Consider the following 25,043-nt stretch of genomic DNA (forward strand, 5'->3'; position numbering starts at 1 on the left):
GCTGTCGAATGTGGACTTCAAATCTGAAAAGTAACCAAACAGAAGGGTATTTCAAAGAGTACTCTTCAACGTTATGTGAATAAGTACAAGAAGGATTCAAAAAGTACCTTGACTCCTAATTATTTGCACAGTCTGATCTTCAACAAGGCACAGGAGGCCTCTCTTGTTGAGTATCTGAAAACTGCATCAAAAATGTTTCATGGCCTAACTCCGATAAAGACAAGGCAACTTGCATTTGAAATGGCTGTTAGGAACTCACTATCAGTGCCTGCCACATGGGGTGAAAACAAGCTTGCAGGGAAGGAATGGCCGTCAGGGTTTTTGAAACGGAATCCTTCTTTAACACTCTGGACGCCCGAGGTCACATCCCTTGCACGAGCAACAGCCTTTAATGAGCATACGACTGGTGAATTCTTCAACCTTCTTGAAGATATTATCAAGAATACAAATGTATCAGGGGCAAGGATCTTTAATCTTAATGAATCAGGATTGACAACAGTTCAGAAGGTCCAAAAAGTGATAACCCAAAAAGGGATGAAACAGGTGGGTCAGGTAACCTCAAGAGAACGTGGTGAACTTGTTACTGTGTGTAGGATTGTTTCAGCGTCTGGAGTAACTTTGCCACCAGTGTTTGTTTTTCCTAGGAAGAACTTCAGGGACATTTTTCTCACTGGTGCACCTGAAGGGTCACTTGGATTAGTGGCAGATTCTGGATGGATGAACTCTGAATTATTTTTGAGAGTGATGGAACATGTTGTAAAAATTACAAACACATCAAAGGACAATCCAATTATCTTAATCATGGACAACCATCAAAGCCATCTGTCAGTCACCACACTGGAATATGCTAAGGACAATGGCATTCACATTTTAACCCTACCCCCCACATACTAGTCACAAAACCCAGCCATTAGGCAGATCCGTGTACATGTACCGTAGTCCTTATTTTATCCCACCCACGCGACATATTGAATTTTCTGTATTTTATTTCCTTCAAAAGCACCTTACAACAGAACTTCCGGTAACATCGAGATTCGCTTTTTTTCTGTCAGTCATGAATAAAAAATCGTCAGAACTCACAGAGTTTGCCAACTTTGTAATCGAAGGATTCCCGCTGTTTTAATCCGTGATGTACATGTTTTTCATTTTGACATTTATTAGTGTTAAGTATTTAACTTTTGGGTAATTTATATTAATTTATATTAATTAAAAGTGCAACGACAATTTTAAATATTGATCTTAAAGATGTTAAAGCCCTGTCACACTCTACCGTGATTCCACAGAGTTGGCCCGGCGATGTAAAATATCTCAGTGCCGTGGGATCGCAGAAAAATGCTGAAAATCATTGCAAATTATTTAAAATTTTCACAAGATGGAGATGTCACGGCATCCTTACGGCGATTGTGGCAGTTCTACGAAGCGCCCGTGGCGTGCTACTGCGTTCCCACAGAGTACTAGTTGGCGATCGACTGCACACTCATGGAGTGCTCACCGTGTGCTCACAGCGTGCTAGTAGTTGTCACTGCGCATCCACAGCGCGCACACTGTGCGGACGGTGTGCCCAAAATGTTCGTACTGCATCTGCGTGGAGTGTGTAAAAGCTGCGACTTTCAAACACCATCGTCAGTTGCTTTCGCTCATCTCTACAGTCCACGTTAACTTATATATTTTTTAACTTATATATCTTTTAACTTCTTAACTTCACATCAGGATGGCCGGCAAGAAAGCCACCAGGGGCAGAGGGAAGAGGACACCACAGAGTTCTGAGCCACACAGTCCCAGTCCACCACCATCGCCTCAGCAAGCAGAAGAGAAGCCGCCTCAGTCTCCGAGGCGGATCTCTCGGTCGAGCAGTCCGTCCACCTCCAGGGCCTGATCTAGGTCACAGAGCCCTTCCACCCAGCCACAGAAGGCCAAGACCTTCATGGACCTCACTGCTGCCCAAGAGGACGACATGGCATCATGGCTCGAGGCGAACGACCTCATGTACAACAAGAAAGTCAACGCCTACAAGGACTACAGGAAGAAGAACTCTCCGTGGGAATCCAAAGCAGCTGACATGGACAAGGACGTGGCCATCCTGAAGACCTGGTACAGGTCAATCCACACCTGCTACACCCGCCTTGTACACAGGAAGTCTGGGGACGGTGCCAGCGACTTAACAGAGAGAGGCCGGTGGATCCTCCAGAACTTTGCCTTAGCAAAGATCTACCTGATGTGTGCAGTGCATCTGTTAAGGGTGGTGGTGGTGGTGGGGGGGGGGGGGGGGTGTCGAACAGTCGAGAAACGTTTTGGAGTCTTCCCTGTTAATAACATTTCACAAATACACAGAAACCTATGGCCCAAAGGTAAGCTTCAGTGCATTCAAATGCCACAGACCTAAAACAGTGATCTCTCACCTAGCACAAGTTCGCTCCTAAGTCAGTGACGTCATGTGAAGAGAAAATATTTGTATTATGTCATACTTTTACTTACTACAAGCGTTTTCATTGAATATCGTAAGTAAGGAGAATAGATATATATATATTTTTATTTTATTTGTGGGATTTCTTTAATAAAAACACAATAAAATGTCTTACAGATACTCGTAATAGGTGTAGTATTCGTCACTAAATCCAAATTTTGTGATAAATCCTTATAGTTAAAAACGAAACACAGTGATATTATCCCCTAAACAAAGGCACTGAATCGGCACCGATTCCATGATTACAAATTGCCATAACTTTTTTAATATTTGTCCTAGACACATGATTCATATATCATTTTTACTGGGGTTTTTAAGACCTCTCCAGTCACGTACCTAGTAAATGGATTACAAATGAATCCATTAGTATTAAACTCCATGATGGAGTGGAGGTAAATGGATTACAAATGAATCCATTAGTATTAATTTCCATGAAGGAGTGGAGTTAAATGGATTACAAATGAATCCATTAGCATTAATCTCCATGACGAAGTGGAAATAAATGAAGTTAAAATGAATCCATTAGTATTAACCTCCATGAAGGAGTGGAGGTAAATGGATTACAAATGAATCCATTAGTATTAATCTCCATGAAGGAGTGGAGTTAAATGGATTACAAATGAATCCATTAGTATTAATCTCCATGACGAAGTGGAAATAAATGAAGTTAAAAATGAATCCATTAGTATTAATCTCCATGAAGGAGTGGAGGTAAATGGATTACAAATGAATCCATTAGCATTAATCTCCATGACGAAGTGCAAATAAATGAAGTTAAAAATGAATCCATTAGTATTAATCTCCATGAAGGAGTGGAGGTAAATGGATTACAAATGAATCCATTAGCATTAATCTCCATGAAAGAGTGGAGGTAAATGGATTACAAATGAATCCATTAGTATTAATCTCCATGAAGGAGTGGAGGTAAATCGATTACAAATGAATCCATTAGTATTAATCTCCATGAAGGAGTGGAAGTAAATGGATTACACATGAATCCATTAGCATTAATCTCCATGATGAAGTGGAAATAAATGAAGTTAAAATGAATCCATTAGTATTAATCTCCATGATGGAGTGGAAGTAAATGGATTACAAATTAATCCATTAGTATTAATTTTTATGGCAAAGATTATTATTAATCTCCTTGACTTCGTTATGGAACACAAAAACAGACACACAATGGTGTCTTTGGCGAGGTCCACTCGGGTTCAGTTACAAATTTAAAGGAGCTTTCGTCTTGGTATTGATACCAGGTTTGCCAAAGAAAGGAAGGATTGGGTAGGGTGGTGTGGACAAATTATCTGTTGGCAAGACATTTTAGTCAGTCCCCTAGAGAAAAAGCAGGGCCAAATACAAAGTTCTTTGAAAATAACTATTAACTATATAATAAGCTTAATACACTTAGTCTCCCTAAACAACAAATATCTGAACTGTTTTTATATTCTTATTTTGTCAGTCCTCCCAGTCAGCTTATCTTGAAATCTGATTAATCTTTTAACTCTGGTGTTTCAATTGAACTGTTTTTATCCTACTGGTTTTTAAGGCTGAACTCGTTGAGATGTTGAGATTTTAAACTTGTGATCTTAAACAGACTTTACTTTTATTATATATATCGTTTAACTCTTGTTTATGTATCCAGTAATTCCATTCAGCTGTGATTCCACTCAAGACTCATCTTCAAAGAAAATAGGTTTGTGTGGCCTGCTACACCTCTTTCTAAACAACAAATAAGAACATTTTAAGCTCATCCATCTTATGACACAATCCTTTGCCAGTAGTAAGGATGGACAGTCAACCGTCAACCCCGACCAGACCAGATCTCTGTGTGATAAATAACTCTCACAAATTTGATCAAACTAAGCTCATGACAAATGGCCACAAGCGATGTCAAAGGTGAAAAAACTATGCAGAAAAATCCCATTTCACGAGGGGGGGGGTTTTAAACAGTTTGGCAGATGGAACAAAGCTAAAACCTATCATGACTTTTAAGAGGAAAACTATGCCAAAGGAAAAGATGCTGTGAGTTCTTGTAACTGCACTGCCAAAGAGATGGGTTAGTGGCTATTGGGTGTCATCACCAGTGGCTAAAGGATGTGTGGGATAAAAGGCCTGGGGAACTGATGAATCGCCCATCGCTATTGGTTTGGAATAAGTTTGTGTTCATTTCATGGATAGCATTAAGAAGACATTACGAGGCATGAAAACACACTGAGCAGTTATCCCCAACTAAAACACCGTCTCAGAATGGAAACAACACAAACTACCAGAACTCATGGATAAACTCTCCTTAGTGTCGCAAATACAAATGCTTGATTCAAGACGTTGTTTACACAATACAGGTAATTTTAAATTGACCGAACGCACCAAATCATTTGAAATAGTGTCGGATTGTTGGGCTGAAAAAACAGCAGGCAAAAAGTAAAGACTGTTTAAAAAATTATTGGCTAAAAAGAAAAATCAATTGAATGACCACTTCGTGCGTGCTACACAAGCTGCCAATTTTGTGTGTCCTAGGCCCAAATTGTCATGTGGAAAAAACCCAGGCCAAAGAAAACGATCAAAATCTGAAAAATCTAAAACTTTGACAATTCGCCGCAAACAACACATGTAACTAATATCCAGGTTTAGGGGATGATATAATAGTTAGTAGTGGTATTGGGCAAGTATTGGGTAGTATTGGGTAAGTATTGGATAAATCATCAAACCCCTCCGGAGAGGCTTCCTCTAAAGAGGTCATTCTTCATAAAACACCTAAAAGACCTGCTGAAATGCTGTTGATACAACGAGAACAACTTCAGTGGTCATTCCTTTCGAATAGGAGCAGCAACATCTGCAGCAGACAGCAAGGTGATGGGCAGATGGTCTTCTGATTGCTACACACGCTATATTCATACTTCAAAGGAGGTGATCAAGCAAGCTCAGATATACATGAGTGTGAGCAGCACTTGGGCACGATAATCCCACGAGTGCTAATTGGTTGTCAGCCAATGAAGATGTGTTTTTGTATTGTTGTGGATGATCCATCAAAGATACATAATAATCATGTGCCGAAGTATGGTGGCCTAGTGTCTATCACGGTCCAGTCATAATGTGTAAATATAATTCATACATGTATGTGTGGAGTGTTCATGAGATTACGCATACATGCAGACCAGTGTATAGTTTAAGGCCTTATGGAGGTGTTGAGTAAGCAGTTTTTAACCAATGGATAGTGAATCGTCTAAAGCATTATGATATTCATATTATGATGGAGTGAATATTGTACAGGTAAATGTAGCCCATTTTACAGAAGTGACTTGAATTTAGACAATATAAAGAACAATTGCATAGCAACAGATCTAAACTTTGCATGACCAACAAGTTTTGGGGTTTTTTTTATTATCGGTCGATGTCTTTTATTGATGTGTGCATAAAAATGGTGAAAAATATTAATAATATTATACATGTATGTGTTATATGATACTTCTTTTGGGGGCTATCACTCAAACTAATGTTTTAGTTCATTTTGGGTTCATGGTGTTCAAACCAGCCGCAGCAGGTTTGTTCCACCATTGCGCCCCCAACAAATCAGTATTAAAATATCTGTGGTGTTGTGGTTAACTCGCTGATATGAACTGCCAGCATACACAGCCACAGCTGTAGCAAGCTAACTGGTTTCGGGGGCACGCAGAAATATTGAGCTAAAAAACCGAATAACAGGAAAGCCGCAGTTTTCCTGCCATTTACACAAATTCGTACTTTGTGAATAATGAGCTCACATGCATGACCGCAGTCATTTGGACTCAAACTGCTATTTTGCCCCCAAAAGCATATGCCAAAAATATTACATTTTAATAAATATTGTTTTCTTTAATAACTTGTTTGTGTTTTGTATAAATTAAAACAATAAAAATTAGAAACATGGCAGTGGCTTCCATGCAGTCGTTAAACTGGTATTTCTCTTTGTTGAACAAATCGGGAAATACTGGTTTAATAGACAATTTTCTAGACGTACCAGTCAAAATCCAATAGGAGCAACACTGCCTATTTTATTTATTTTAGAGAGTGATTTTTCACTCGCGTTAGCATAATGAGGTGTGCGATTTTCCACTCTCCTATAATTTTCAAAAATCAAGGACTGGGGAGCCTTTGCATAAAGGTCCATTTCAAAATATTGTATCAATCCAACAAGTTCCTGTGCCAATTTATGTTTGTTTTTAGACCATGCCACCTAAAAGACGGGCAGCCATCAACAAGATGGTGACACATTCTCAGGAAAAGACTGCAAAGAGAGGGACCAGCATAAGCAGGTCAACACAGAGACGACGACTGCCACATCAGCAAGTGCGTCACCTCTTGCAGAGGCCATTTCCATGTACCTGTCTAGTTTAGTCCCTTATCAAGAATGCCTTTGAGGCTGGATTGAAGGAAGCCAGGCAGAACATGTCGTCAATGCTCAGCTGCTCCTGCCACAACTGCTCCTGCCACTGCCACAACTGCTGAGGTCACTGAAGCACCACCTGCTATAAATTCTCAAGTGACAAGCGTGGAACAGGCTATAGGTGGGTCTAACAGCCTGGTTTCCGGACATTGTTTGGCATTAACGTCAACACATGACAACAGCTCTACTTCACCTTTTCATGCAGCATCAATTCCGTTAGACCACTTTGTTAACGATAAGGTGAAGGAGAACATTTGGGGTCACCATTTTGTCAGAATGGATTCTCTGTGTGAGAAACCACAGGTTTCTTACCATATGCTCCTTCAAAGTGAAGATGGTGAGCCCCCATCCGTACAGTGGGTGCCAAAAGTCACCAATTCTTCTAAACCCATGTCATTTGACACATGGTTGACCAATTTTAATATTTTTATGTGTGTATATTGCCATAAATACCTGGAAGCCTTCTCACAGCTACTTAAGTTTGTGAGCCTCATCTGTCGGCTGGTTGAAAAGAAAGCTGACTAGCAATATTATGACATAGCTTTTAGGCAATTGAGGGCAAAGAATCATGATTTGTCTTGGGACACCATCCACATGAGCTTTGGGAAGAAGCTATGTCTTGGCGTGCTCAGGCAGTTCCTGTAAGCGCACGAGGCATTTGTTTTCAGTTCACGAAAGGGGTCTTCTGTGCTGGGTGCAAATATGCGCACAAATGCGGCACATGTGGTGCAAAGCACCCATCTGTCGAGTGCACTCTCTTACATGCAAATACAGGACCAGAGTCCGATCCAAGCAGATATGCACCCCGCCTTCCGGAATTTCCTTTTCGTGGCCCAAGAGGCAACCCATGATTCACTGGCCCATGTCCCAATTATCAATTTGGATGGGGAACCTTTCCTTACCCCAGATATCGTTTGACCCGTTGATGCAGATGCATTAGAAAACTTGCTGGTAGGATACAGCTGTTAGAAGGCTTCGTTTTTGATCAATGGTTTCCGATATAGTTTTCATATTAATTTTTCAGGTACCACTTCCGAAAGATCCTGCAACAATCTCAAATCAGCAACTGACATGCCTAATGTAGTTTTAACACATTTACAGAAAGAACTAGACGCTAAAAGAGTGGCAGGCCCATTTAAGAATCCACCATTTAAAAACGTTCATGCCAGCCCATTAGGTGTAGCGCCAAAAAAGACACCAGGAAAATTCAGACTTATTCACCATCTAAGTTATCCTGATGGACAGTCCATAAACGATGGTATTCCTGATACTAATTCTACAGTACAATATGCTACAATTCAGGATGCTATAGCATTTCTAAAAAATAATGAGCTGACTTTTATGGCCAAAACCAACATTGAATCTGCTTTTCGAATTATTCCAATTGATCCAAGTAACCATCATCTTTTAGGGTTCAACTGGAATAATCAATATTATTACGATAAATTTCTTCCAATGGGTTTGGCAGAAAGTTGCAGGATCTTTGAGGAATTCAGCACGGCTTTGGAGTGGGTTGCATATAATAAATTAGGAGCAAAGAGCGTAGTCCATATTTTAGACGATTTTCTTTTTATTGAAGATTCGGAAGTAAATGCAAATATAATACTTACACGTTTCCAAAATATCTGTTCACAAATTGGGGTGCCACTTGCCCAAGACAAAACTTTCAGCACAAACCAGGTTATGATTTTCCTGGGTATGAAGTTAAAATGAATCCATTAGCATTAATCTCCATGACGAAGTGGAAATAAATGAAGTTAAAATAATCCATTAATTTTAATCTTCATGAAGGAGTGGAGGTAAATGGATTACAAATGAATCCATTAGTATTAATCTCCATGAAGAAGTGGAGGTAAATGGATTACAAATGAATCCATTAGTATTAATCTCCATGAAGGAGTGGATGTAAATAGATACAAATGAATCCATTAGTATTAATCTCCATGAAGGAGTGGAGGTAAATGGATTACAAATGAATCCATTAGTATTAACCTTCATAATGGAGTGGAGGTAAATGGATTACAAATGAATCCATTAGCATTAATCTCCATGATGAAGTGGAAATAAATGAAGTTAAAATGAATCCATTAGCATTAATCTCCATAATGAAGTGGAAATAAATGAAGTTAAAATGAATCCATTAGTATTAATCTCCATGAAGGAGTGGAGGTAAGTGGATTACAAATGAATCCATTAGCATTAATCTCCATGATGAAGTGGAAATAAATGAAGTTAAAATGAATCCATTAGCATTAATCTCCATGAAGGAGTGGAGGTAAATGGATTACAAATGAATCCATTAGTATTAACCTTCATAATGGAGTGGAGGTAAATGGATTACAAATGAATCCATTAGCATTAATCTCCATGATGAAGTGGAAATAAATGAAGTTAAAATGAATCCATTAGTATTAATCTCCATGAAGGAGTGGAGGTAAGTGGATTACAAATGAATCCATTAGCATTAATCTCCATGATGAAGTGGAAATAAATTAAATTAAAATAATCCATTAATATTAATCTCCATGAAGGAGTGGAGGTAAATGGATTACAAATGAATCCATTAGTATTAATCTCCGTGAAGGAGTGGAGGTAAATGGATTACAAATGAATCCAGTAGTATTAACCTTCATAATGGAGTGGAGGTAAATGGATTACAAATGAATCCATTAGCATTAATCTCCATGATGAAGTGGAAATAAATGAAGTTAAAATTAATCCATTAGCATTAATCTCCATGATGAAGTGGAAATAAATGTAGTTAAAATGAATCCATTACTATTAATCTCCATGAAGGAGTGGAGGTAAGTGGATTACAAATGAATCCATTAACATTAATCTCCATGATGAAGTGGAAATAAATTAAATTAAAATAATCCCTTAATATTAATCTCCATGAAGGAGTGAAGGTAAACGGATTACAAATGAATCCATTAGTATTAACCTTCATAATGGGGTGGAGGTAAATGGATTACAAATGAATCCATTAGCATTAATCTCCATGATGAAGCGGAAATAAATGAAGTTAAAATGAATCCATTAATATTAATCTTCATGAAGAAGTAGAGGTAAATGGATTACAAATGAATCCATTAGCATTAATCTCCATGAAGGAGTGGAGGTAAATGGATTACAAATGAATCCATTAGCATTAATCTCCATGATGAAGTGGAAATAAATGAAGTTAAAATGAATCCATTAATATTAATCTCCATGAAGGAGTGAAGGTAAATGGATTAAAAATGAATCCATTAGTATTAACCTTCATAATGGAGTGGAGGTAAGTGGATTACAAATGAATCCATTAGTATTAATCTCCATGTTGAAGTCAAAATAAATGAAGTTAAAATAATCCATTAATATTATTCTCCATGAAGGAGTGGAGGTAAATAGATTACAAATGAATCCATTACTATTAATCTCCATGAAGGAGTGGAGGTAAATGGATTACAAATGAATCCATTAGTATTAACCTTCATAATGGAGTGGAGGTAAATGGATTACAAATGAATCCATTAGCATTAATCTCCATGAAGGAGTGGAGGTAAATGGATTACAAATGAATCCATTAGCATTAATCTCCATGATGAAGTGGAAATAAATGAAGTTAAAATGAATCCATTAATATTAATCTCCATGAAGGAGTGAAGGTAAATGGATTAAAAATGAATCCATTAGTATTAACCTTCATAATGGAGTGGAGGTAAGTGGATTACAAATGAATCCATTAGTATTAATCTCCATGTTGAAGTCAAAATAAATGAAGTTAAAATAATCCATTAATATTATTCTCCATGAAGGAGTGGAGGTAAATAGATTACAAATGAATCCATTACTATTAATCTCCATGAAGGAGTGGAGGTAAATGGATTACAAATGAATCCATTAGTATTAACCTTCATAATGGAGTGGAGGTAAATGGATTACAAATGAATCCATTAGCATTAATCTCCATGATGAAGTGGAAATAAATGAAGTTAAAATGAATCCATTAGCATTAATCTCCATAATGAAGTGGAAATAAATGAAGTTAAAATGAATCCATTAGTATTAATCTCCATGAAGGAGTGGAGGTAAGTGGATTACAAATGAATCCATTAGCATTAATCTCCATGATGAAGTGGAAATAAATGAAGTTAAAATGATCCATTAGTATTAATCTCCGTGAAGGAGTGGAGGTAAATGGATTACAAATGAATCCATTAGTATTAACCTTCATAATGGAGTGGAGGTAAATGGATTACAAATGAATCCATTAGCATTAATCTCCATGATGAAGTGGAAATAAATGAAGTTAAAATGAATCCATTAGCATTAATCTCCATGATGAAGTGGAAATAAATGAAGTTAAAATGAATCCATTAGTATTAATCTCCATGAAGGAGTGGAGGTAAGTGGATTACAAATGAATCCATTAGCATTAATCTCCATGATGAAGTGGAAATAAATTAAATTAAAATAATCCATTAATATCAATCTCCATGAAGGAGTGGAGGTAAATAGATTACAAATGAATCCATTAGTATTAATCTCCGTGAAGGAGTGGAGGTAAATGGATTACAAATGAATCCATTAGTATTAACCTTCATAATGGAGTGGAGGTAAATGGATTACAAATGAATCCATTAGCATTAATCTCCATGATGAAGTGGAAATAAATGAAGTTAAAATGAATCCATTAGCATTAATCTCCATGATGAAGTGGAAATAAATGAAGTTAAAATGAATCCATTAGTATTAATCTCCATGAAGGAGTGGAGGTAAGTGGATTACAAATGAATCCATTAGCATTAATCTCCATGATGAAGTGGAAATAAATTAAATTAAAATAATCCCTTAATATTAATCTCCATGAAGGAGTGGAGGTAAATGGATTACAAATCAATCCATCAGTATTAATCTCCATGAAGGAGTGGAGGTAAATGGATTACAAATGAATCCATTAGTATTAACCTTCATAATGGGGTGGAGGTAAATGGATTACAAATGAATCCATTAGCATTAATTTCCATGATGAAGCGGAAACAAATGAAGTTAAAATGAATCCATTAATATTAATCTTCATGAAGGAGTGGAGGTAAATGGATTACAAATGAATCCATTAGCATTAATCTCCATGAAGGAGTGGAGGTAAATGGATTACAAATGAATCCATTAGCATTAATCTCCATGATGAAGTGGAAATAAATGAAGTTAAAATGAATCCATTAATATTAATTTCCATGAAGGAGTGAAGGTAAATGGATTAAAAATGAATCCATTAGTATTAACCTTCATAATGGAGTGGAGGTAAGTGGATTACAAATGAATCCATTAGCATTAATCTCCATGATGAAGTTGAAATAAATGGAGTTAAAATGAATCCATTAGTATTAATCTCCATGAAGGAGTGGAGGTAAGTGGATTACAAATGAATCCATTAGCATTAATCTCCATGATGAAGTGGAAATAAATTAAATTAAAATAATTCATTAATATTAATCTCTATGAAGGAGTGGAGGTAAACGGATTACAAATGAATCCATTAACATTAATCTCCATGATGAAGCCCGAGGTCATCAATCCAAAAGGAGTGGAAATAAATTAAATTAAAATAATCCCTTAATATTAATCTCCATGAAGGAGTGAAGGTAAACGGATTACAAATGAATCCATTAGCATTAATCTCCATGATGAAGCGGAAATAAAAGAAGTTAAAATGAATCCATTAATATTAATCTTCATGAAGGAGTGGAGGTAAATGGATTACAAATGAATCCATTAGCATTAATCTCCATGAAGGAGTGGAGGTAAATGGATTACAAATGAATCCATTAGTATTAACCTTCATAATGGAGTGGAGGTAAGTGGAATACAAATGAATCCATTAGTATTAATCTCCATGTTGAAGTCAAAATAAATGAAGTTAAAATAATCCATTAATATTATTCTCCATGAAGGAGTGGAGGTAAATAGATTACAAATGAATCCATTACTATTAATCTCCATGAAGGAGTGGAGGTAAATGGATTACAAATGAATCCATTAGTATTAACCTTCATAATGGAGTGGAGGTAAATGGATTACAAATGAATCCATTAGCATTAATCTCCATGATGAAGTGGAAATAAATGAAGTTAAAATGAATCCATTAGCATTAATCTCCATAATGAAGTGGAAATAAATGAAGTTAAAATGAATCCATTAGTATTAATCTCCATGAAGGAGTGGAGGTAAGTGGATTACAAATGAATCCATTAGCATTAATCTCCATGATGAAGTGGAAATAAATGAAGTTAAAATGAATCCATTAGTATTAATCTCTGTGAAGGAGTGGAGGTAAATGGATTACAAATGAATCCATTAGTATTAACCTTCATAATGGAGTGGAGGTAAATGGATTACAAATGAATCCATTAGCATTAATCTCCATGATGAAGTGGAAATAAATGAAGTTAAAATGAATCCATTAGCATTAATCTCCATGATGAAGTGGAAATAAATGAAGTTAAAATGAATCCATTAGTATTAATCTCCATGAAGGAGTGGAGGTAAGTGGATTACAAATGAATCCATTAGCATTAATCTCCATGATGAAGTGGAAATAAATTAAATTAAAATAATCCATTAATATCAATCTCCATGAAGGAGTGGAGGTAAATGGATTACAAATGAATCCATTAGTATTAATCTCCGTGAAGGAGTGGAGGTAAATGGATTACAAATGAATCCATTAGTATTAACCTTCATAATGGAGTGGAGGTAAATGGATTACAAATGAATCCATTAGCATTAATCTCCATGATGAAGTGGAAATAAATGAAGTTAAAATGAATCCATTAGCATTAATCTCCATGATGAAGTGGAAATAAATGAAGTTAAAATGAATCCATTAGTATTAATCTCCATGAAGGAGTGGAGGTAAGTGGATTACAAATGAATCCATTAGCATTAATCTCCATGATGAAGTGGAAATAAATTAAATTAAAATAATCCCTTAATATTAATCTCCATGAAGGAGTGGAGGTAAATGGATTACAAATGAATCCATCAGTATTAATCTCCATGAAGGAGTGGAGGTAAACGGATTACAAATGAATCCATTAGTATTAACCTTCATAATGGGGTGGAGGTAAATGGATTACAAATGAATCCATTAGCATTAATCTCCATGATGAAGCGGAAATAAATGAAGTTAAAATGAATCCATTAATATTAATCTTCATGAAGGAGTGGAGGTAAATGGATTACAAATGAATCCATTAGCATTAATCTCCATGAAGGAGTGGAGGTAAATGGATTACAAATGAATCCATTAGCATTAATCTCCATGATGAAGTGGAAATAAATGAAGTTAAAATGAATCCATTAATATTAATTTCCATGAAGGAATGAAGGTAAATGGATTAAAAATGAATCCATTAGTATTAACCTTCATAATGGAGTGGAGGTAAGTGGATTACAAATGAATCCATTAGCATTAATCTCCATGATGAAGTTGAAATAAATGGAGTTAAAATGAATCCATTAGTATTAATCTCCATGAAGGAGTGGAGGTAAGTGGATTACAAATGAATCCATTAGCATTAATCTCCATGATGAAGTGGAAATAAATTAAATTAAAATAATTCATTAATATTAATCTCCATGAAGGAGTGGAGGTAAACGGATTACAAATGAATCCATTAGTATTAACCTTCATAATGGGGTGGAGGTAAATGGATTACAAATGAATCTATTAGCATTAATCTCCACGAAGGAGTGGAGGTAAATGGATTACAAATGAATCCATTAGCATTAATCTCCATGATGAAGTGGAAATAAATGAAGTTAAAATAATCCATTAATATTAATCTCCATGAAGGAGTGGAGGTAAATGGATTACAAATGATTCCATTAGCATTAATCTCCATGATGAAGTGGAAATAAATGAAATTAAAATGAATCCATTAGTATTAATCTCCATGAAGGAGTGGAGGTACATGGATTACAAATGAATCCATTAGTATTAATCTCCACGAAGGAGTGGAAGTAAATGGATTACAAATGAATCCATTAGTATTAATTTTTACGGAAAAGTAAAAAGTAAATGACGAGCTTACAAAGAACCTATTATTATTAATCTCCTTGACTTCATTATGAAACACAAAAACCAATCTAATTAAAATTAGCTCCACTATTACATGTGGATCTAACAGCAGCCAGTTGTAGCTCATGTCCACCAATCAAAACCTTACTTGCAGAATCATGCCAGTGATTTAAAAATAATTTGAAAACATTCCGAATTATCCTGAGGGTATACGACATGTTTCGTGTGAATTACGAATGCCATAAAACATGTTTTATTTTATAAAATAAATAATTTGTAATGTAAAACTGAAGACTGATTTAGTTGGGGGGTTTTATAAATAAATAAAAAAAATTTAATGTAAAATTGAAGACTGATAACCCATCCCGTACGAATTGGTATGGTTTGCTGTACTGCGGCCACTAAAATAGACTCGCCCGATATTTTTATTTACAGATGAAATATTACCTGGACATTGGAGACTATGCAGTGTTGTTAGCAATCAGATTAAAATTAGTTCTACTGGTCTAAATAAGGCATTCGTAATTCACATAAAAATATATCGTATACCCTCAGAATAATTCAGAATATTTTCAAATTATTTTCAAATCACTGGCATGATTCTGCAAGTAAGGTTTTGATTGGTGGACATGAGCTCCAACTGGCTGCTGTTAGATCCACATGTAATAGTGGAGCTAATTTTAATTAGATTGCACAAAAACAGTCAGACAATTGTGTCTTTGGCAAGGTCCACTCGGGTTCAGTTACAAATTTAAAGGAGCTTTCGTCTTGGTATTGATACCAGGTTTGCCAAAGAAAGGAAGAATTGGGTAGGGTGGTGTGGACAAATTATCTGTTGGCAAGACATTTTAGTCAGTCCCCTAGAGAAAAAGCAGGGCCAAATACAAAGTTCTTTGAAAATAACTATTAACTATATAATAAGCTTAATACACTTAGTCTCCCTAAACAACAAATATCTGAACTATTTTAATATTCTTATTTTATCAGTCCTCCCGGTCAGCTTATCTTGAAATCTGATTAATCTTTTAACTCTGGTGTTTCACTTGAACTATTTTTATGAATCCATTAGTATTAATCTCCATGATGGAGTGGAAGTCAATGGATTTCAAATGAATCCATTAGTATTAATCTCCATGATGGAGTGGAAATAAATGAAATTAAAATGAATCCTTTAGTATTAATCTCCATGAAGGAGTGGAGGTAATTGGATTACAAATGAATCCATTAGTATTAATCTCCATGAAGTAGTGGAGGTAAACGGTTTACAAATGAATCCATTAGTATTAACCTTCATAATGGGGTGGAGGTAAATGGATTAGAAATGAATCCATTAGCATTAATCTCCATGATGAAGTGGAAATAAATGAAGTTAAAATGAATCAATTAGTATTAATCTCCATGAAGGAGTGGAGGTAATTGGATTACAAATGAATCCATTAGTATTAATCTCCATGAAGGAGTGGAGGTAAAACGGATTACAAATGAATCCATTAGCATTAATCTCCATGATGAAGTGGAAATAAATGAAGTTAAAATGAATCCATCAGTATTAATCTCCATGGAGTGGAGGTAAATGGATTACAAATGAATCCATTAGCATTAATCTCCATGATGAAGTGGAAATAAAATAAAGTTAAAATAATCCATTAATATTAATCTCCATGAAGGAGTGGAGGTAAATGGATCATAAATGAATCCATTAGTATTAATCTCCATGATGAAATGGAAATAAATGAAGTTAAAATGAATCCATTAGTATTAATCTCCATGAAGGAGTGGAAGTAAATGGATTACAAATGAATCCATTAGTATTAATCTCCATGAAGGAGTGGAGGTAAATGTATCCAGTAATTCCATTCAGCTGTGATTCCACTCAAGACTCATCTTCGATGAAAATAGGTTTGTGCGGCCTGCTACACCTCTTTCTAAACAACCAATAAGAACATTTTAGGCTCATCTGTCTCATGACACAATCCCTCACCAGTAGTAAGGAAGGACAGTAAGTGGTTGCTAGTATCTGGAATGGCATGGTAGACTTAATCACGTTTGGGGCATTTTTACCATTTTCCACGGCACTTTTGTTTTCATTAAAGATATATATATATAAATAAAAAAATTAAATAAAAATATATGGTGCCATTTTTTGTTGCTTGTCATACTGGAATCAAATCATACATGACTTTAATTAAAAACTGAACTTACATTACTGTAGTGACAAGAATGTGTCCACTCCCTTTTAATCGAAATTGAATTCTAATGTTTGTTTTCCATTTATATTTTTCAGGTAAATGTACCATAAGAAGAAAAGACCGCTGTTTTGAAGAAGCAGGAAGAAGCAGGAAGAGCACCTTTTCAATGCAACTGCAGAACGCTCCTTCTATCGCCAGTTGTGTGCAAAGTCAAAGGTCGCAGCTGCTGAATAATGTGAATTCAACGTGATGAAGCTTACCAAGTCCGTGCCCTGTTCAAAAGATTGTGAATTCCACTATTCATTTGATTATGCACAAGTGCATTACCCATGTGATCCAATGCAGCCTGGGCCCATTTATTTTAAAACTCCAAGGAAATGTGGCATGTTTGGGGTGAATGCAGAGGCCTCCCAGCTCAGGTGAATTACCTAACTGATGAAGCAAGTTCCTGTGGTAAAGGATCCAATGTAGTCATTAGTCTGGTGCACCATTTCCTTAAGACATATGGAATTGGTGAGACAGAGTTGCAACTGAATGCCAACAACTGCTCGGGACAAAACAAAAACAATGTGATGATGCAGTATCTTTGTTGGCGGACCTTGGTGGGTTTGCACCATAAGACCTCTATCAACTTCTTCTTGGCAGGCCACACAAAATTTGCACATTCCATAAGACATACTTGTCTTCCCTTACTGAAATCTGTAATGTGGTTGAACGGTCGACTGAAAAAGGGATCAACATGCACCAGATTACGGGTGATCAGGAGGGCACGGTCATTGTGAAAACATATGACTGGGCAACATTCTTCAGAGAGGTTTTCCGAAAATGTCCAGGCCTGAAGGCTATGTGTACACCACTTCAGTTTCGAGCATGAGCAGCAGGGTGTACTTAAGTACAAGGAATTCATCGGAAGTGAGGAGAAAACCTTCAACCTGTTGAAGAAACTTCTAACCCACAACGCAATGCCCGAGGTCATCAATCCAAAAGGACTAGACGATGCCAGGAAGGCATACTTGTTCAAAGATATCCGAGAATTTTGCAAACCAGGAACTCAGCATCTCGTGTGCCCCAAGCCACCTGGAATGCCTGAACCAGTGGTGGATAATAATGAGGACATTTTTGCTGAACATGCTGAGGAGACTGTTGGAAAGAGAAAACGGGAAAACCGTGGCCCTGCTCCAAAACGGTGCCAGTGACTTATAACAATACCCATGTTATTGTTATTCTTTGACACTCACAGTTCTTGCCAATACATTTTTTGAGTGGTAGGTGGCGCCAAGCAGGTTAGAAAAAGGCACACTTTTCTCAGACAGTGTTCTCCACAACAGTTAAAAAAAAGAGCACTCCGCCCCTCTTAGCCGAAGAAGCGAAAATCTGTCTAATTTTTTGTATTAATATATATATATTTTTTAATGGTCCCGTGTCGTTTTCACCACTTTAAAATGCTATAATATGACTCAAAACACCTTAAAAGTGCATCTGAAGTTCAAACATATCATGTGAAACTAAACATAAAAAACCCACCAAAGAACCCCATTTAATTCCGCGAGGGTGAAAATGGCAGATCCGCCACTCTTTAAACTAAAAAAATGTGCAGAACATTGATAAATTCAAATTCATTCTTGCTGAAACACTCCCCAGACATGTTTTCCCAAAGGTTTAGGGCTTAAGGTGCCTAAAAATGCATCATTGCTATGGACTTCAGGACTGAACAGAAAGGCAGCCTTCAGGGCCATTTTTCTCAATTAATGCTTTAGAGAAATTCCGCTTTTGGTCAACACTAAAAAGGCCATAGCTCAGTCAATTTTCAAGGTATCAACAAATATTTTGTAGGTTTTTTTAAAGCTTTTAATATACTCTATCTGATTATGCAAATATCTCATTTTCTAATTTTAATTCAACAGCCCACTTTCGGTGGAGTGGCTAACATTTTCAGGGCACTTTTGTTTTCATTAAAGATCTCAATAACCCAGTATCCCACTAGGATACCATATAATGTTGTTGGTTTTTTTAATCCTGCGTTTTTATTTTTCACTGAAACTATGAAAGTCGTCATTAACTGGTGAAGTTAAGTAAATGTATTTTAGAGCTCGTACCCAGTCTGGGAACCTTAAGTCGCTATTGTTTTTGTTGGACGTTTCCTCTCTTCAAATTTTATTTGAGATATTGATTTCACATCTGCAGAAAATTGATAAGTAGGTTTATCATTAGTAATGTCAGACACACTTATAGATTACTGCTAAATATTAATTTATGTTAGTATTACTCAAAAATAGATGCAGCAAATGTTTTTGCCAATTCCGTTTGATTGCGAATTTTACGAATTCTGCAATTTCGATTGCGGCGTTGCAATAGCCTGGGAACGAGAACAGTGTCATCCAAGTTTGTTACAATGTTATTTATGAATTTCATTTAAGTGGGATACCAGATTTTGAAATGTTAGTATCCAACTGGGATATATACTGCCCAAAATTTTAAATCTCCAACACTGTAGATAATAAGTTCCTTCTACATGACCACCTCCTGACAGGCTGACACAGATAGTTGCTTAACTTACATTTTAATGATGTACACTTTTGATTTTGACATATAGCCTCAGACCGACGGTATGAAAAAGGCAGCACATGCCAACAAGTTTTATGTTATAAATATCATTCAAGTGACATGTGAATATTTAGCACGGAAAAAGTGCAGCGAAATTAAGATCAGATCAGTGCAAGATGTGACAAATAACAGGGGTAAAAATTATTAAGTTGTTTGGATTTTACATAATACATTTATTGTGTAGGTTTTTTATTATACACATCATAATAAATAGATTAAGATTATTGTTTATATATTGTTATAGCATTAACACATATCAGTGGGTACTATTTTACTGTAGACTTTTTGTACCTCACTAGATACTTTATTATACTGGTTTATATGGTATTGTAGAGAACATTTTGTTACTTAATGGTTGTGGACGCGGTCATAAATTCTGAAAGAAGTATGTTTTATTCAATTTTATTGTTGCTGCTAATTACTGGTGTGAACCTACCAATTAATGGTGTGGCATATTCACAAAAACAGAGATTTAACCAGAGTTTTGTTGGTCGTTTATTAAATGTTTTGCAATGTCAATCAAGTGATGGTGATGTGTGGCAGCCCGCGAAGGGCTCTGTACACACAAATATAAAGAAGATATACTTGACTGGAACGAATACCAATGTAAAGATAAATATGATGCTGTTTCCGGATTTAATGTTTGTAAGCGGTGGGAGAGCCAACTGCAACTCACTGCTGTCAAACATGAAACATGTTGTTGGTTGTTAACAATATTGCATGTGGTGAGTATTATTTTGTCATTCCCTCCAGTAACTAATGTGTGTATCGTTAAATACAAATTTCCCTCCATAACTACTGTGTGTGTCGTTAAATACAACATTTCCCTCCATAACTAATGTGTGCGCCGTTAAATACAACATTTCCCTCCATAACTACTGTAAACAGTTGTCGAGTATTTCTTGGATATCAAAAATACTGTTTTAAACTTTAAAGCTCTGTCATTGATTAATTGTTTTATTATTTTACATTTAAGGAAATAAAATAATGTTTTACATCTATTTTGTTATTTTCAGATTTAAAAGATTATTATGTTTATACATTTGAGGAAGTAAGTAGCACACATTGTAGTAAAAATGTATGTGAGGAGAAGTAGTGCTTCAGGTAGAGACGTTGCTCGTTGGCCGCTCTGGTGTTGACGTTGCCACCCCTCACTTGTTGCATGTTGTCCAAGTTCACCCCCTGTCGCCAGGCACCAGGGATGACCTGGTTGTTGTCCTCCTGATCAACCAGGCCATTTTGCTCATATGCGTAGCGGACCCTCATGATGTTGTGCAGGCAGATGCAGGCTAGGACGATGGACTCGACCGTGCTGGGGTTGTGCTTCAGCATTGTAAGCAGACAGCCCAAGCGGTTGGCCAGTATACCAAATGCATTCTCCACCACTCTCCTCGCTAGTGACAGTCGATAGCTGAAGATTCTCTCTTCCTGGTCCATGTACCGCCTTGAGAAAGGATTCATCAGCCAGGTTCTGAGGGCGAATGTTTCATCACTATGTCATCATGTGGTAGAGTCTGGTTGTGGCCAGCCGATGCAGTCGGTAATGATGTGGTGTCTGAGGTCACAGTCATACCAGATCTGCACATCTAAACAGGAGTCAGGGGAGACGACGTTGACCCACATGAACTTGTAGTCAGCGTCGACCAGAGCTATAAGGACGATGGAGTGGTACCTCTTGTAGTTAAGGTACATGGATTCGCCCTTCTTTGGTTTTCTCATGGCCACGTGCTTCCCGTCCTGTGTGCCGACAGCATGTGGAAACTGCCACCTGGTGTTGAACAGTTCGACTGCACCTCGCCACTCGTCTGAGGCAGTGGGGATGTTGAAGACCTCTTTAGAGTACTCTGCTACGATGACCATGCAGCCTTCTTTGACCATGTAGGAGATGGTGTTGTGGGCTAATCTGAAGGAGTACATCAGCAAGTGGTAGCTGTCACTAGTGGTGAGGCGCCGGAGTGTGACCGCAACTTTCAGACCAGGTGGTAGCACCTTCTGGAACCAGGTGTCCTCCTTTATTCTTGGGGTATCCCTGTCCACCAGCTTCTGGAAGAGGATGGAGTCAACTCTGAGGAAGTTCTTGAAGGTGGCCACATCCTCCCTCCTCGGCTCCTCCATGAGTTGGTGGTACTGGCCGAATTGTTCAAGTCGCAGGAGTCAGTCCCTGCAGAACATGGTGTGTGGGGCCCTCTCTCCTCCTCCTCTTCTCTCCTCTTCCCTCTGGAGCATGTCTTGGTCCAGGGCTAGGGCAGCATTCGCCAGTTGGAGATGCATGGTAGAGGTTCAGCACTTGGGCTAAGGTCAAAGATGGAGGGGTATATATATATGTGGTCTTTGGCAGATGGCATCCGAGGCATTATAGCGTATCAGGGCCTATCATAGCATACAACAACGTATCATAACATACAAGGTGACCAACTTTCCGGAATTTTCAGAAAAATACGGAATTTTAAATCAATATCCAGAATTCCGGAATTAATGCTAAATATCCGGAATTTTTTCCAAATTCGGTATCTTTTTTTGTTTTTAAGCAACCATTTCTGAATATATTTTTAATTTTCTATATTTTTAAATACTGAGTTAAATTGCATCCACCATATAGGAGTTAAGTGTAATTACTAATAGACTTAATAAGTCTTATAAGTTCTATGTGTGTACAGAGCAAGCATCGGCTGCATGGTGGGTAATGCAATTTCCCCACATTGGGTGAAATCTGAAATAAGAAAGGAAAGGGCAAGGAAAAAAGAACAGAAAGATGCTACATTCATCAAATTTGTGACACTGAATTGGACATCAGAGACAATAAGGATAGTTCAGGTATGAATGATCAGTGATATTTATTTATTTATTTATTTAAATATTTATAGTATTATTTCCAAACTAATTTAATACAGTACGTCATAATTTTCTGGCTAACATGCCACCAGGCCGACATTTTCAATTTGCGAAAGTAACAATTTAAAAATATATTTTGAGAAATAAAACAATGCATTATGTGATATGTTTGACATAATTTACAAAACACTGATAATCTTTTGGATTCAGAACAGATGTGGTATGGAGACTCAATGGTTTTTGATATATTTGGTACTTTAATTGACAATGGGAATGAAGATGAAGTTCAGACATTTAAAAATATTGTTTTGAAAGTGTTCAGATCTTCTATAAAGGAATTATCAAAACTTCCCTTTCCTGATGATGTGTTGGTAAACTTTAGGTGTTTAAATCCTTGTCATCAGGGTAAAATGTCAGTCAGGCCACTATTTCTTACACTGAAAACATTGAACCCAAATGTGTTTGATACATCTGATGATATCCAGTTTAACACAGAGCTCAGAAAATATGACACATTTGATCTGTCATCTTCCATATCAAATGAATCTGATGTTTGTAAATTTTGGTGGCTGTTGGGTAATGTAACAGATGCCTCTGGTTTACATATTTTCCCTACCTTATCTTAACTGCTAAGGCCATGCTTGTTATTCCTCATGGAAATGCCAAGTCGGAACAGATTATTTAAAGACTGGAATTAGTGAAGATTAAATTTAAATCTTCCATGCTGGGCTATCTTAACTGTTAATTTTAACAGCAAAAAACTGATTGTTTTGATTACAGACCTACAACACAAATTCTAAAATCTGCTAAAAGCGCATGTGTAACTGCAAAAAAGTGTTCCTTTCAAACAGCAATAGATGCCATACAGTTTGATAACATGTCAGACTATGAAGACACACATGCTATTGCTGACAATAAGAAACCAAAAAGGGTCAGAAAGCAAAAATAATGTATTGAATTTGTCCACGAGTAGAGTTATTGACATCTTGTTTAGTTTGATCATATTTCCATTTAGTTTAGTTTTGCCTATGTTTACAGGCACCATTCCTGATACATGTTGATAAATAACCTCATATTAAATAATTCCTTGAAACTTAATTGCATTTATTCGGGGGTTAGGGTGTGTTTATTTAGGGACTATTTGGCGTTGTGGCAAGCAATTTGGCAGGAGTAAATAATGTTGTGACCACGAGTGTAGCGCATGAATGTTTCTTTTATGGTCACGTGACGGGGCACTTGTTTAAATTGGTGCCGAAGAGGAAGGTAAGAAATCTCTGTGATTTTCTGGTTTATAGTACATTAATAAGCTTCGTTCACTTGCTTGTGGTTCAAAAGTGAGCAAATATGATTGTCAAAGTTGCGATTATGGGCCATAGTTACATTCGTTGGCTGTGTGAGTTCATGAATAAGGCAAATTTGGATTGGGAAAATACGAGGTTGGAAGTTTCGGTGAAATTTGTTGGCAAAGGCAAATTTGTCTTGTGAAAGATATATGGGGTCAATTTCGTGACCATTTGTCAACATATAACCCACATGTAGTTTTATTACAAGTGGGCACAAATGATGCGGACAGTTGGGGTAATGCATCTGACAAAATAGCTACAGATATGTTCATAGTGGAATGGCTTTGCGTTGGGTGTTTGGTTGGCCATGTATGTGTGATGCAACTTTTGCCGAGACAGAAAATGCGCCACCTTCCTACTCCCGTCTACAACACAAAGATAAGAGAAATTAACCAAAGACTGAAATCCTTGATCGCTGATGAAATGTATGTGTCTTATCATAAGCACAGAGGTATCAAAGAAAGCTCTTTGAATGTTTACTGATGGGATGGGGTTCACCTAAACGAATTGCACGGTTTGCTAAAATATGTGCGGAGTGTTCGGGGAGCAGTCATTAAATCATATCCCGGAACACAGTAAGTGTAAGTATTAAACATGTTTATCTGGGTAGCTTTTACGATTGTTGTTGAATGTTTATTGTATTTTCCTTCTTATAGATCATGTTGGCCTTTCTGGCTTTCATTGTTGTGGTTTAAAATTAATTCACAGTATTTTAGATCACGTGGGCCTTTGTGGCTTTCATAGTTGTGGTTTAAAATTAATTTAAGGTATTTTAGATCATGTGGGCCTTCGTGGCTTTCATAGTTGTGGTTTAAGTGGTTTTTTCCATTATCAGAAAAAAGCTATTTATTTAAGGAAGTCTTGCAACCCGTATTGAGCCTCCCTATTTGGGCCCTGCAATGTGTGCAGTGACGCTTCCCACAAGGCAGTGCGCCACATCACGTCCTTTTTGAAAATTAACAGCGTGGAGAAAAGACAAAATTTGAAAATTAGCAGCAGGGAGTATAATTTTTTTTTTTTTAATTCGGAATTCCGCATAAATATAAACTTTTGATATATCATTGTAACAAAAAGATTGAACTAAACTATGCCACCGATAAGAAGATCTACAAAGAGAAAA

The 25,043-nt window shown here is 36.6% G+C and overlaps 1 protein-coding gene across 1 annotated transcript in view; it reads right to left on the bottom strand.

Annotated features, from left to right (window-relative positions):
• Positions 1 to 25,043, bottom strand: part of LOC121369220 (alkylglycerol monooxygenase-like) — a 57,636-nt gene that overhangs the window by 3,146 nt on the left and 29,447 nt on the right. The gene's annotated exons all lie outside the window — the stretch shown is intronic.

The sequence above is a fragment of the Gigantopelta aegis genome, chromosome 3, assembly GCF_016097555.1.
Source record: "Gigantopelta aegis isolate Gae_Host chromosome 3, Gae_host_genome, whole genome shotgun sequence".
In the NCBI taxonomy this organism is placed as follows: Eukaryota; Metazoa; Mollusca; class Gastropoda; order Neomphalida; family Peltospiridae; genus Gigantopelta; species Gigantopelta aegis.